General features: G+C 46.1%; 1 protein-coding gene and 1 long non-coding RNA gene across 3 annotated transcripts in view; both read left to right on the top strand.

Annotated features, from left to right (window-relative positions):
* Thsd4 (thrombospondin type 1 domain containing 4) overlaps positions 1-12,339 on the top strand; it is a 544,450-nt gene that overhangs the window by 217,212 nt on the left and 314,899 nt on the right. The window lies entirely within an intron of this gene.
* LOC121137496 lies at positions 988-10,346 on the top strand. Its single transcript, XR_005874745.1, has 3 exons — positions 988-1,161; positions 8,359-8,556; positions 10,175-10,346. It is a non-coding gene; the product is annotated as an uncharacterized LOC121137496 (long non-coding RNA).

Genomic DNA, 12,339 nt, shown 5'->3' with positions numbered 1-12,339 from the left:
GAGCCAGAACTGAGGAGCGAGGCTGATAGGGACCAGGGTCAAAGTTCTGGGTGTCTGTGAAGAGTTGTCTGTCAAGTGGCAATGGCAGAAAATGTGTGGAGGAACAAACTGCTCCCTCATGGTCAGTGTTCTGGTTTGCTTTCCTTTTTCCACGACTAAAGCACTCTGACCAAAATCAACCTGGGGAGGAAAGGGTCTATTTGGCTTCTGCTTTCAGATCACAATCTGCCATTGAGGTTAAGTCAGGACAGGCACTCGATCAGGGACTGACATGGAAAACATGGAGGAATAATGCTTGGTTGTTCATTCATTAGCTTGTTTTCTCAAAGGCCCATGCTCAGCAGAGACCTGCCTGCCTAGAGATAGTGTTTCCCATAGGCTGGGCCTGACATGAATCATCAATCGAGACAGTTTCTCACTGACATGGCCACAGGCCAGTCTGATCTGGGTAATTCTTCAATTGAAGGTCCCTCTTCCCAGGTGACTCTAGGTTGCATCAAGTTACAATAAAAACTAGCCAACACACCAACAAGGGACAGACAAAGGCCGGGCGGTGGTGGTGCACGCCTTTAATCTCAGCACTCAGGAGGCAGAGGCAGGTGGATCTCTGTGAGTTCGAGGCCAGGCTGGACTGACAGCCTCCAAAACAATACAGAGAAACCCTGTCTCGTGAAACCAAACAACAAAAAAAAGGGGACAGACAAAGCACAGGGCCTGGAGTCCCAAATCCCCTATAAGAGCATGTCTCTCAATGGCCTAAGGGCCTAGCAAAGATCATATCACTAGAAGCCCCCCACTCTCCCCCACCAATTGCACCCTCTTCACAGGCCTTTGAGGTAGCTTCAGATCCAAACTGCAGCAGCTTCAGTCTGTGAAATGGGAATCATAAACAACCTACCTCACAGGGGTAGGCATGGTGAGCTCACAGCAGGCAGGAAGGAAGCTTACAGGTACCTGAGCTTAAGTAGTGTTGAGGTTGATCTAATTTTCTAGCCTCTGGTTCAGCATCTGGAGCCTAGCACTTCATCAACACACTGTGTATCGTGACTCTCTCTGACTGGACTCTACACCTAGCGACACAGCTTGGGCTGTGAGAGGTGGGGTTCACTCTTGGGTCTCTTATCCCTGCTTCATAGATCACAATGCTGTGGCTCAGAGAGGGTAAGTGACTTCAGGCATGTTAAAGGCCGTAAGTGGCAGAAGCACAGGAGGTCTGTATGGGGACTTGAACCAGAGAGGCTAGTGTGTCATCCTGGTAACTGGGAGCTTTCAGTCTCTCAGACCAAGCTCTGAGGGGTGATTGCATTCTTGTTCTTGGAGAGCCTTAGCCATAGTGACCTGCCACTGCCCAGGCCAGTCTTAATGAGCTAGCTTCTGGAGATTTGTCATAGCTTCACCTAGGCCTTCTCTTGTGATATAGGGTAGGAGGGTCTACACTGATCTTCAAAGTGTGTGGGTAGGTGTGCAGCGATGGCTTCACCATTATTAGTGTGTAGCATTCAGTCTCATATTTTGTCTCCTTCTCTATCTTCTCTCTTCCATCCTCCCTTTTCTCTCTCCACTCATGCCTGCTCTTCCTCTTTTATGTCCCTCTTGCCTTCCTCCATCTTTCCCTCCCTTTTGTCACTCTGCCTTTCTCTCCCCCTCCTCTCCTTCCTCCCTTCTCTCCTTTATCTCTTGCCTCCCTCTGTCCTCCTCCTTCTAGCCTTCTTTCCTCACCTCTTTCCTCTGTCTTCCTTTTTCTCACTTCATGTAGTAGTTTTACTATATTTCTTCTACAAGTATGACTTTAATGTCACAATCTTCCTAATGTACAGTCAGTATAAAGAATGCGGACAGTATAGGTGAAAGCCAAGAAGCAAATAAGAGATTACTCCAAAGTGTTACCACTGGTGATGAGCTCATTAGCAGTGAGATAACTTTACTCTGGACGTTTCTTTGGTAGAAGAGGGCAGAAGGAAAAGCATGAGGGCAGAGAGAAATGTCAAGAAAGAAGAGAGCTGATGAACTTGGGTGGAAAAGTTAGTGCGTTATTTGACTTGACCAGAACAAAAGGACATGTGGAGATGTCCAATGGGTAAGCGGTTTCCCACGCAAGCCTGCCGACCTGAATCAGCTTGAAGCTGGATATGTGGTCTCTCATGTCTGTGGTCTCAGCATTCCTATAGTGACGGGGGAGACAGAGACAGGAGACGTACCCAGAGACTTACTGTTCAGCTAAACTTGCTTACGCAGCATCTAACAATAAGGGAACCCAGTCTCAAACCCTGTGGAAGGAGAGGAACAACACCATGGTGATACATACACACACATATACAGGAACCTATTCACACATCTCCTTCAAAGATTTTTCAAAATAGTGTATTATAAAAGAACAGCAGACTATACTTACTAGCATCTGCTCAATCCCATTTCCCTTCTGGAGTTTACAACACAGAATAACTGATGAGTTTCTGATCATGTTTTGGGTAGCACGAAAGGCTGCTATGGGAAGCAGATTTCCTGGCACACATGATGAGGGCTTTTGCTCAGCTCAGCTCTAGCCTGTGATTCTCCCAGATACCTGGAGACCCCATGCTGAGGAGACTGAAATGCAAGAAGCAGCAACAGAGGTCCAGTTTTGCTGCATGTGGACCCTTCTCTTCTAACCCCACAGTGGCAATAGTATCTTCCCTCTGAATTTTTGCCCATCAGGAATCCCTGTGTATAGATGCTCTGGTGGGGCCAGACTACAGAGGCTACAGAATGGGCTCCATCTCTCCAGTAGGCCTCCCTGGTAGATGTGCTGAGTAGAGGAAGCCCCACAGCCCAAGCAGTTCCTGAAGGTCCCTTCTCATTGGGTAATGGTGAGCTGGCCCAGGGACAGTAGCTAGTTGTCTCAGATACCCCATTGTTCCTGGTGAACTCTCAGCCTACTATTTCTATGTGTCTCTGTAACTCAAATATCTTCTGCCTTTCTTAGTATTGAGCTTCCGAAGGTAGCCAAGGCCTCCAGTTTATTCTCAAGACATTCTGTGCCTTCTCTGTGCAGTTCTGTAAACATAAGAAGTGGCCTTGACTGAACCAAGGCTTTTGTGCCTACCTGCCTCATGGTACCCTAACTGAGAGACAAAATCAGCTCCTGAATGACTGCCTCACCTCATCTGCTAGCTGCCCTATTTTACCCCCACCTCATTGGCTTAAAGCAGCAGGACTTCTTTCTTCAGTATTCCACAGAGCAGAAGCCAATGGTCAGGGATCAGGAGGGCTGGTTACTTCTTGAAGTTCTCTGGGTAATTTATTTTCTTGCTTCCTAATGTCTGGAAGCCCCAGACGTCCTCAGCTTTCTTGGGCTTCTAGATGCACCACTGCACCCTCTGCCTCCATCTTTTTTCCTTTATTATTATCTTTTTATTATTATTCTTTACATTCCAATCCCAGTTCCTCCTCCTTCCTCTCCTCCCACTCCCCCTACTCCCCGGCCCCAACCTTCCATCTGGTAAGGCCTCCCCTAGGAAGTCTACTAAGTCTGTCCCATCATCTCATTGAGATAGGATCAAGGCACCTCCTCACCCCCCACACCCTGTGTCTAGGCTGAGCAAAGTATCTCTCCATATAGAATGGGCTCCACTAAGTCAGTTTGTGCATTAGAGTTAGATCCTGGACCCACTGCTGGTGTCCTCATATATTGTCCCAGTCACACCATTGTCACCTATATTAAGGGAGTCTAGTTCTGTCTTATGCAGGTTCCCCATTTGTCAGACCAGAGTCAGTGATCTCTCACTAGCTCGGGTCAGCAGATTCTCTGGGTTTCCCCATCATGTCTTGACTCCTTTGTTCATACTATCGCCCTTCCCTCACTTTGATTGTACCCCAGGAGCTCGACCCAATGTTGTGGATTTGACAACTGCCTCATCTTCATGTGGCCTTGAAGATTTTCTTTGCATGTCTTTATGATTCAAATCACCTGACTTTCTCTGTTAGAATTCAGTGTCATTGAATATAGGGCTACCTTAAATCCAGCATCACATCATTTAGATTCTTAACCTCACTCTGCCTGCAATGACCGAATGATGCTGTTTCATGGGCCCTAGGCATAGGAAAGGGCATATTTGAGGGTTAGGACATTGACAACGTCTCTGAAATGATTGTGCCACCTCACCAGGCCTGCAGGCAGTGTTGATGACTGGATTCGTGCTCCTAAGCCTTTACATACATTCATCTTGTGTCCTCTTTGACACCTAGCCCATACTGTAAGTCTTTAATTTTATCTTGTCATACAAGCTAATTTAGGTATAACAACTAATTGTATGAAAGTTTCTCTGGGCTCAGGTATGGGCATCATTACACACTTGGGGGGAAAAACATGGAAGCACCAAGTTGTATCATGAGCATTCAGTAGGATTTCTTGTGAGTACGCGCTTGGATGCTGTGTTGCTATACTATACATCCTAAGATGGCTTAGCTAGCAAAGGTGCCTGCCACTGAGTCTGACAACCTGAATTTGCTTTCCAGAATCCACATAGTAGAAGGAAAGAACTGATTCCCAAAGGTTGTCCTCTGACCGTCACATGTCATGACACACACACACACACACACACACACACACAGAGCAGCAAAGACTTGTATACATAAAACAAAACTTTAAAAATATACAGGCATTTAAGGAATGCTGAGAACAGGAGAAATAATCTTCCCTTGGGATAATCCCCTTATTTGGCTTTTCAGCATTAGTTGGTATACCCTGAAATGACAAAACACAAGTAACATTAAAGAGACTGGGCAAGTTGTGTGTGCGTGTGTGTGCATGTGCGTGCGTGCGTGCGTGCGTGTGTGTGTGTGTGTGTGTGTGTATGTGTGAGAGAGAGAGAGACAGAGACAGAGATATACCAAAAACAGAGTAGGAGTTTGAGGGGAAGGACATGGGAGGGGTTGGAGGAAGCAAAGGGAAGAGAGAAATATGGAAATTATATTTGATTTCAAAGACAACAAATAAATAAATAAATGTCTTCTTAATGAACATGCCCTTTGCCTATCAGTGTCTTGTGGCACGGGAAGACATTAGCATAATTTTCTAGGGTCTGTCACGTGAGACATGCTGGGGTGGTGATGGGAAAGCAAGTGAAGAATTCAAACTACATGAGTGATCATGAGGGAGAAAGCTCTGGAAAAGTGTGCAGGCTAAACATGAAACATCCAAGGAGAAAAAGTGAGAAAGAAGTGACTTTTAAGGTATATTCATCTTCATCCTGGATCTTTCTGTGACACTGATTATAGTCACACGGGAGATTGCTCATGTCTGCATTAGCTACTTTTCTGTTTATTTTTGTGGGGGGCGGTGTCTGCCTGACTGTAAGGAGTTGTACACTAGCAGTCTTACGGATTGGAGTAAGACTACAAGGGGAATTTCCAAGCACCAGCAGTCCCCTGAGAGCAGAGGTTTGAGAAGGAAACTGAGGTAGGTGTGCATGCTTACATGCACACGAGTGAAGGCCAGAGCTTGATGCTGGAATGTCTCCCTCAGTTGTTTCTCCACCTTGCGTTTTGAGACAGGATCTCACTGAGCATGGCATGCACTGTTTGAGCTAGACTGACCTGCCCATGGCACCTTGGTGCTTGCCTGTTTTCCCCCTTGGCATTGTGGTTACAGACACAGGTCAGCTTGCTTGGCTTTTCCATGAGTGCTAGGCATCAGGACTGGGGGCCTCATGCTCCTGAAGCAGACACTTTACCCACTGAGCCATCTCTCTTGCCCCCCCCCGACTTTTGTCTTTGATAAATTTACCAACTTGTTCAGTCCTTCCCTAGGTAGAGGCTCTCTTATTGTCAGCTCAGCCTCCCATAAAAATGTTACCTTTTTCCCATTGCAGATCTGGCATTTTGCTTGTTTGACTCTCTGAATGTATTCAACATGTATAAATATATTTGTTGAAGCCTTTCTGGGTTATCTGACTGGTACTTTTAATATCTCATCAATTACCCTTCTTTTAATGGGGCCTGTGCTGCCATGGTGTTTCTACATACTCAGGCTGCCTCTAATATAGTAGATTATCAGTAGTCATGGGCAGCTTTTAAATTTAAGCTAATTAAAATTAAACAAGGGCTTGGTTGTAGCTCAGTTGGTAGAGTCCTTGCCTGGCATTCCCAAAGTCCTGGGTTAAGTTCTTAGTGGTGTGCAGTTGTATTCCCAACATTTGCGAGTTGGAGGGAAGAGAGTCAAGGCCATCTATGGCTACACAGTGAGCTGGAGATCAGTCTGAGCTACATGAGAGCTGTTTCAAAAAACAAAAATAAAAATAAATAAAATTTAGAGCTAGGAGTGTGGTTCAGTAGTAGATTGTTTACTTAATGCATGCAAGGCCCTGGTTTCCAACCCTAGTCCTGCAAAAATAAACAATCAGTTAACTTAGAGTTTATTTAGTCAGTTGTGCTAGGAGGGCCCGAGTTCTATCCCTCGTGCTACATAGAAATCTTCACGAGTTCATGCACACTTATAATCCCAGTGCTGGAGTGGTGGAAACAGGTGAGTTGCTAGTGCCCCATGGCCGGCCAGCCTAGCCTAATTGACGAGCCCCAGGCAAGCGTCTCAAAAACAAACAAAAAACCCAAGGGGACAGACACCTGAGGAATAAACCTCTGGCATCCATAGCCATTCACATATGTTTGAGGACACCCTCTCCATATACACACAAAAGGAAGAGAGCAGGAGGAAGGGAGGGAGGGAGGGAGGAAGGGAGGGAGGGAAAGAGGGAGGGAGGGAGGGAGGGAGGAAGGAAGGAAGGATAAGATGAGCATTATCACTCCTGCTGATCTGAGCTTTTGGAAAGCTTGTTTTTCAAGTTATCCTTGGTGTTTTAGTTAGGGTTTCTATTTCTGTGAGAGACACTATGACCATGGCAACTTCTATAAAGGAAAGCTTTAATTAGGTAGCTTACAGTTTCAGAGGTTTAGTCCATTATCATCATGGTGGGACATGGCAGCATGCAGGCAGACCTGGTGCTGGAGAAGGAGCTGAGAGTTCTATATCATGACCTGCAGGCAATAGGAAGTGAGCTGTGGCTTTACTGAGTGTAGCTTGACCTCAAAGCCCACCTCCACAGTGACACACTTCTTCCAACAAGGCCACACCTCCTAATAGTGCCATTCCCTATGAGCCTATGGGAGCCAATTACATTCAAACTACCACACTTGGTGTCTTAGTTTCTTCCCTGTTTCTGTTATTAAAACACACACACACACACACACACACTGTAAATAAAATGAATAATGGGGGGTAGGAGATGAACTTCTATTCAGTAGATCTAAAGCTTAGTATTTTGATGAGCTGCTGTTTCTCTGCCTCAAGACCACACCAGCAGGTCCTGGATGTTTGAGAATGGGATTGGTGTGGGTTTGGGCTGGGATAGGCAGTCTTACTCTTAGAGGCCACAGGGGCTTTGTAACTACAGTGGAGACTCAAGTATTGGCCAATGTGCAGCTGGTGCTGGGAGGTGGAGACCGGCAGCACTGGGGTATGGTCCACTTCTTCTTCTCCGGAGTGCAGGGTTCTGGTCCATTAATTTTAACGTAATGCAAATCGGTTTATGGAAGTGCTGACATGCTGCTCTTAAAAAAAAAAAAAAAGAAAACTGTGGTAGCGTGGTAATTAAATCTCCATCTATATTTTATTCTAGCACATTTCAAGTGACTCCTTGCCCAGTGGTGTGACAGAGTTCCAGTCCTATAATTATAGAAACTGTAACTTTTAAAGGGGGGGTTGTGATGCCAAAAGACAAGGTGGGGTACATTAACTTATGCTTCATTATTTTAAGCAAAATCCAGTTGTAGCCTTGATTTTAACCACAAGAATGTAGTCACTAAAAATACCCCAAAGCCCTGCTTTCCAGCAGATGATATGAGGGGTTGTTAGAATTCTTTCTTTTTGATACCTTTGCTCTGAAGTGCCTGTTGTTGGTGGGGAGTCAGTCACCCTAGAACCCAGACAGCCATTCCTTTACCGAATAGGATTAAGTTGGGGGTCCAAAGCTCTGAGTTCTGGACCTGGGGCTGCCAGGGACTACCTGATTGATTTACCTTCTGGATCTTGGGCGTATTGAAAGCCTAGTGTTAGAATTTCTAAAATGAACAGAAAGGTGGTGTGTTTGGTTTTTGAGAGGGGGCTAGCCTCAAGCTCACTGTGTAGCTGAGGATGACCCTAGAACTTCTGATCCTCTTGCCGCTACCTCCCTAGTGCTGGAAATTCAAGTGTGTGTCTCTACTCCCAGTTCATGAGATTCTAGGCATGAAACCCAAAGCAGCCTTCTAGACAAACACTTTGCCCATATTCTTACCCTAGAGTGAAAACACTGAGTTATTCTTTCTCTCCCTTCATTCCTCAAGACAACCGCTTACAGAATCTGCCCAATATAGCCCTTGAATGAAAACTCCTTTCCAAAGGTGAATTTCTTTAATTTCTAAGAAGCTCATCTAGACAGAGCAGCCAGCAAGCCTGAGATGGCCTTGGAAGTTTAAACTCAAGGCACAGAAGAAGATGAGGGAAGGAAGGAGAAATGAAAGAACCCAAAGCTACTGACAAGGGTATGTCACCCCCAAATATTGGGGTGGGAGACTTCACGTAAATGCATTGTTGAGCAAGGTACATGGCTAAGTTCCTATACTTATGCATTAAACCTGTTGGTAATTCTTCTTTAAAAAACTATAGTGGGGAGTGGAGGTTTTATTGCCTTTAAGATGATGTGATGTGTGAGGCCACTCACTCATGCCCCTGTGTTCAAAGAGCACCATCCGACAAGCCTGTCGACACATTGTGTTTGAAACAGCTTTGCTTTGAATGCTAGCTGGGGTACCAATGACCTCTGTTTGGAAAATCCTTTCCAGGGCCAGCTGTGCTCCGGGAGGATCAGTGAGTTGTTGTGGAAATGCCCTGGGGAGTAGGAGCAGTCCATTCATACTGTCAGCAAACAGCCTTGCACCCCAGAGCAGCAGGGATGCTAAAGCGATCACAGGATGTGAACACTACAAGGTTCTAGGAAGTGTCTGTCTGCTCCAGCCTGACTGTTGCAGAATACAAGGTGGCAGCTCTGCTTGTGAGAGCCAAGGCGATCTGATGCCAGTGCCGAGTTGAGCTGTCTGCATTCCCAACCATAGCACACTGTTTTATGACCTTATTCCAAACAAAGAGAAAAGAGCAGGTCAGGAGGAGAAAGAAGAAAGAGGGGAAGAAGGAGAAGAAAGGAAGAAATGGAAGTGAAGAGGAAGTAGGGGAGGAGGAGGCTGTGGTGGCAAAGTTCCTTCTTTAGGGGAAGCATCTATAAATGAAACACACATGTGCGACAAGTCCCCAGAAAGTGCTTTGCTTCTGTGGATTGGCTTTGTCCTCTCAATACCAATTTTGCTGTCTGCTTATGGGTTTCACTTGACTTTCGATCTTGCTGCTTCTGCCAGCCACCTGCTCTAATTTCCTCTCTGGACACAAAACTAAGAAAGCCCCCCTTTTCCCCTCATTTCTCTCTCTCTCTCTCTCTCTCTCTCTCTCTCTCTCTCTCTCTCTCTCTCTCTCTCTCTCTCTGTGTGTGTGCATGTGCGTGTGTGTGTGTGTGTGTGCACGCATGTGTGCCCACACGTGTTCATGTGCATGCTTGTTTCTGTATGGGTCCACACATATGTAGGTTGCTAGTTGGAGTCATCCTCCATTGCTCTTCCATCTTCTTCAGCAAGGGAAGGTCTTTCAATCAAATCCAGAACTTGCCAATATAGGTAACCTTGCTAGGCAGCTTGTTTGGAGGATGTCAGGTCTTTGTCTTTTGAGGGTAGGGTCTTTGTCTTTTTACAGGCAACAATGCCCACCCTCATTTACAAGGTTTCTGGGAATCCAAACTACTCCTCACACTTGTAGGGCAAGTACTTTAGTCACCAAGACATCTCAACTAAGGAAACTTGATAATCCCTGAATGCTGTTGAAATAGTCCCCACCCATAAGCCTTGCTGTCATCTTCCATATGGACCTGTAGAATACTGTCGATAGCTCTTCCCAGGGCCTTAGGGAGACTTGCTCTAGGGACTGGAAATGGGGAGATGGAAGCCACCTGGCATTCCTAGGGTAGTGGTCATTTCCTCCATAGGCAGGTTGAACTGAAGACAACATGCCAGACCTCCTGGTGGATCTCTTTGCTTTTGTCTCCCTATTCCCTTTCAGGACCATCGGAATTCAGAAGTCAACTGCCAATGCTGCTAACTTGTTTATTCTGATCTCCATTAAGGAAACTTATTTCTTTCTGGCATTCAACTTTCCACCCACAGCTTGCAAGCCCTGGTTCTTCGGTTACACTTCTCAACACATTCGTCCAGCTACCCAATAAACGCCCCCTTTGAAGAATCATGACAACTCTATTCTCCTCACATCATTCTTAGTTTCCCCAAGATGCCTAGTAATGAAGCAGGAGGAGAGGTTTCCACATGCGCTTATGCTTGGCAGCGTTGCGGTTTGAACAGAGTTGATGCGGTGCTTTCCTGTCTTCCTCATCTGTTTAGCCTCCTTTTCCAACCAGCAGCAAGTTGAATGTCCATTTGGAAAGACTGAAGCCTCCAGGCCTGCCTGGTGTCCCTGATTCTGTTACATGTGCTTCTCAGCCAGGTTGAGGTTTGATGGTTGGTCTGCGAGGTAAGGCCCTGGCTGGAAACACATGGCCTGAGTTTATCCCAGCTCCTCCTGGTTGCCAGCCATTCCCTCTGACAAAGGAGACCTGTTTCTTTTCCTTAGCAACGTGTTTATATGGAGGTGAATTGCAGAATGTTTCTCACGGTTACAGCCCCAAAGCTGAATAGCAACATTACTTTGTATACTGGATCCTTTACAGAAGGGATTGAAGGGTGTGGGTCTTCAGAAGCCAGGAAACTTAGAACATGGGGGAACTTGCTAAGCCTTCCAGACACCCTGGGATTTGCTGGTATAGTTGAGTTCATTTCCAAGTTGTTTATTGAGATCCCATGTTGGCCTGTTGGGGATACATGGGTTCTTCCCTTAAGATCTTAGAGACGCCAGGAGAGCAGAATTGAACACAGTGTCCTATGCTGTGATTGAGGCTTGTCAATCACGTTCTTATGAGACTTTGTGAAGAGTGATAAATTCTAACCCAAACTGCTGAGATGGGTAAAGGAAAGTTTACCAGTTAATCTGGGCCTTTAAAAAATTGTGTGTGTATATATGTGTGCCACATGTGTGCCCCAGTGTCCAGGAGGCCAGAAGAGGGCATCAGACCCCCTGGAACTGGAGTTACAAGCAGTTCTGAACTTGGGTGCTGGGAACCTAACCCAGGTCCTCTGCTAGAGCAGACAATACTTTTCACCTCTGTGCCATCTCTCCGGCCTTAAGTGGGCTCTTGTGGACCTTTCCATTTGGATGCATTGATGGACAGACATTCTGAGAGAAGGTCACAGTGTAAGTGGCAGCTCAGAAGCCCATAACCCTAAGGGAAGATGCTGCTTCTGCCAGGCTACTCTAGAGGCTGGACAGGTAAGGCTGCATGAGGGTCTAAGCTGCTTTCCCAGGGCCCTGCAGGCGATCCTGCATATTCGATCATCAATCCCTCATATCCCACAGCCCATTGCTTTAGTAACCACTGTGTCGCAGTGAGCCTCTTATTTAGTGTGCATATGTGTCTGTGTGCTCGTGTGTACACAGGCATGCAAGTGCACAGGGGTGTATGTGCATGATAGAGGAAAACCTCCAGTTGATTCTTAGCTTTCACCTTGTTGAGGCAGACTCTCTCTTGGTAATTCTGCCAATGCACTGTGTGCCTCCGGCTAGCTGACCTTGAGCTTCTGACTGATTTTCCCATCTCTACCACTCATCTCAATAGAGGAGTGCTGGGATACCTGCTGTAAGCCACCATATTTGGCTTATTATGAGGGTTGTATGGACAGAATTAGGCGGTCATTCTTTCGTGGCAAACACTTTTACCCAGAGCGCCATCTTCTCATACACAACCAGACTCTTCTCACGCCATCGATGTGCAGCATGTAAGGGGAAGCAGGGTTGCTGCCTTGGAAGGTCACTCTGTTTTCATCCTGGGATGAACTCTACGCAAACAGTGGAAGAGGAAACCAGATTATCATGCTGCTACAGTGTCCGCAGTTAGTATAAGCTGAGTTGAAACTGATAATAAATAAGCTATGATAATAAAAGTTGTGTGTGCTATTTTACTTCCTTTCAAAGACAAGTTCTCATGTAGTCTTTAAACTTATTGCACAGCCAAGAATAAAACCCCTAGAGTTCCTGATCCTCCTCGCTTTACCTCTCAGGTGCTGGGATCATAGATATGTGCCACCATACCCAGTTTCTACTGTGCTGGGAATAAGACA

Source organism: Mesocricetus auratus, unplaced genomic scaffold (assembly GCF_017639785.1).
Source record: "Mesocricetus auratus isolate SY011 unplaced genomic scaffold, BCM_Maur_2.0 Super-Scaffold_100691, whole genome shotgun sequence".
NCBI lineage: Eukaryota > Metazoa > Chordata > Mammalia > Rodentia > Cricetidae > Mesocricetus > Mesocricetus auratus.
The sequence above is the reverse complement of the archived record's forward strand: the minus strand, read 5'-3'. Positions and strand labels throughout refer to the sequence as shown.